Below are 3,116 nucleotides of genomic sequence, written 5' to 3'. Positions count from 1 at the left end.
CACAGTAGTGGAATTTCTTAGAGATTTCTTTGTTCCTAAGTGAGTTTAAAACCTGAATGACTGCAGAAAGTTTATGTTACGGTACACGTCACGTTCAGATTTTAACATATTTTTACATAAGGAGAACCTGCACGTCGTGATTTCTATTGCCCTAGCAAGAACAGCATATTATAGCAGAGAAGCTGAGCTCTGAGTTATAGGTGTATATGATTTGGAACGGGATTTCTGAATAAAATGCAAATAATTCCTGACAGGACTCCTAGAAGAGACAGTGAGAGTCCTGATTACCCCGCCTACAAAGAATGACTGACTGCCTTCTATGTACACACTGATACAGGGAAAGCTGTCAATCAATGTGTGTGGGTGGGGTCATCAGGACTCTCATTGCTTCCCTGGGTTCACACTGGGATTTTTGGACCGGATTTTGACGTGGAATCCACCTTAGAATCCGGTCCAAGAAAACGTCTCCCATTGACTTTAATGGGAACCGTTCACTTCTTTTGTGCTGCTCGCAGAAAAAAAGAAGGAACCTGCCCTTTCTTGCCACGGAATCCACCACAGAGTCCGCGGCGCAACATTTTTTGGACCCGATTCTGAGGTGGCCTCCGCGTCAAAATCCTGTCCAAAAATCCCTGTGTGAACCCAGCCTTAGGAGTCTTGTCAGGAGTTTCTCATCTTTTTACTCAGAAATCCTATATATCATGGAGCTCATCTTCCTCCTGTCATATTCTAAATAAATCACATGAAAGGTTCACTTCAAAGCATATTTGCTTTCTTAATATGCCACGCTATGTGAGGTCAAGAGTACCGGAAACAGAATTAAAAAAAAAAAAGTTGTGCCATTTTCTGTTATAGTAGAAACAATGAAAAAATACACTGGATATATGGTTTTTAAGTTGCAAGGAGAGTGCTCCGTCTCATCCATTAAGGCAGTGAATGACAGGTTGTTTACATACTCGCTAACACCATCTTCAGAAATATAGGCCTCTTACTATGTGTTCAGTGAAATAAATTTTTTTTTTGAGAAGTCTTCAGTAGTTGATACCTTTATTAATGGCTAACTTAAAAAAAGATGACATATTGCGAGCTTTCAGGAACTACTAGAATGGTCCCTTCATCAGGATAGTAATAACACAATGTCTTATACCAGCCTGATGAAGGGACCATTCTAGTAGTTCCCGAAAGCTCGCAATATGTCATCTTTTTTTAAGTTAGCCATTAATAAAGGTATCAACTATTGAAGACTTCTCCAAAAATTTTTTATTTCATATCTACTGGCTAACAAAGATATGTGTTCAGTGTATACTTTCAGTGTTCCTAAATAGAGATGAGCGAACACTAAAATGTTCGAGGTTCGAAATTCGATTCGAACAGCCGCTCAATGTTCGTGTGTTCGAACGGGTTTCGAACCCCATTATAGTCTATGGGGAACAGATACTCGTTAAGGGGGAAACCCAAATCCGTGTCTGGAGGGTCACCAACTCCACTATGACACCCCAGGAAATGATGCCAACACCTCTGGAATGACACTGGGACAGCAGGGGAAGCATGTCTGGGGGCATCTAACACACCAAAGACCCTCTATTACCCCAACATCACAGCCTAACAACTACACACTTTACACACTCAATACCACCTCTCTGACAGTAGGAAAACACCTTGAAACATGTGTATTTGGCACTTGCAGTGAGGAGAGCTTGTCACCAGCAGTGAATTTGGCCCTTGTAGTAAGTTGAGGTTGGCACCAACATTTGTTTTGAAAATCAGGGTGGATTGAGCCTCTAACCAGCAGAGTTTGGGCAAATTCATGGTGGAGGGAGCCTCTAAAAACCCCAGTTTGGACCAATTCATGGTGGAGGGAGCCTCTAAAAACCCCAGTTTGGACCAATTCATGGTGGAGGGAGCCTCTAAAAACCCCAGTTTGGACCAATTCATGGTGGAGGGAGCCTCTAAACAGCCCAGTTTGGGCAAATTCATGGTGGAGGGAGCCTCTAAAAACCCCCAGTTTGGACCAATTCATGGTGGAGGGAGCCTCTAAAAACCCCAGTTTGGACCAATTCATGGTGGAGGGAGCCTCTAAACAGCTCAGTTTGGGCAAATTCATGGTGGAGGGAGCCTCTAAACAGCCCAGTTTGGGCAAATTCATGGTGGAGGGAGCCTCTAAAAACCCCAGTTTGGACCAATTCATGGTGGAGGGAGCCTCTAAAAACCCCAGTTTGGACCAATTCATGGTGGAGGGAGCCTCTAAACAGCCCAGTTTGGACCAATTCATGGTGGAGGGAGCCTCTAAAAACCCCAGTTTGGACCAATTCATGGTGGAGGGAGCCTCTAAAAACCCCCAGTTTGGACCAATTCATGGTGGAGGGAGCCTCTAAAAACCCCAGTTTGGACCAATTCATGGTGGAGGGAGCCTCTAAACAGCCCAGTTTGGGCAAATTCATGGTGGAGGGAGCCTCTAAACAGCCCAGTTTGGGCAAATTCATGGTGGAGGGAGCCTCTAAAAACCCCAGTTTGGACCAATTCATGGTGGAGGGAGCCTCTAAAAACCCCAGTTTGGACCAATTCATGGTGGAGGGAGCCTCTAAACAGCCCAGTTTGGACCAATTCATGGTGGAGGGAGCCTCTAAAAACCCCAGTTTGGACCAATTCATGGTGGAGGGAGCCTCTAAACAGCCCAGTTTGGGCAAATTCATGGTGGAGGGAGCCTCTAACCAGCCCAGTTTGGACCAATTCATGGTGGAGGGAGCCTCTAAAAACCCCAGTTTGGACCAATTCATGGTGGAGGGAGCCTCTAAACAGCCCAGTTTGGACCAATTCATGGTGGAGGGAGCCTCTAAAAACCCCAGTTTGGACCAATTCATGGTGGAGGGAGCCTCTAAACAGCCCAGTTTGGACCAATTCATGGTGGAGGGAGCCTCTAAAAACCCCAGTTTGGACCAATTCATGGTGGAGGGAGCCTCTAAACAGCCCAGTTTGGACCAATTCATGGTGGAGGGAGCCTCTAACCAGCAGAGTTGGTGGAAATCAGGGTGGAGGGAGCCTCTAACCAGCAGAGTTGGGGGAAATCAGGGTGGAGGGAGCCTAGTATTAGCAGAATTGTGCAACGCTTATAGTGG

The sequence above is a fragment of the Leptodactylus fuscus genome, chromosome 3, assembly GCF_031893055.1.
Source record: "Leptodactylus fuscus isolate aLepFus1 chromosome 3, aLepFus1.hap2, whole genome shotgun sequence".
NCBI classification, from domain to species: Eukaryota; Metazoa; Chordata; class Amphibia; order Anura; family Leptodactylidae; genus Leptodactylus; species Leptodactylus fuscus.
This window is presented reverse-complemented; position numbering follows the sequence as displayed.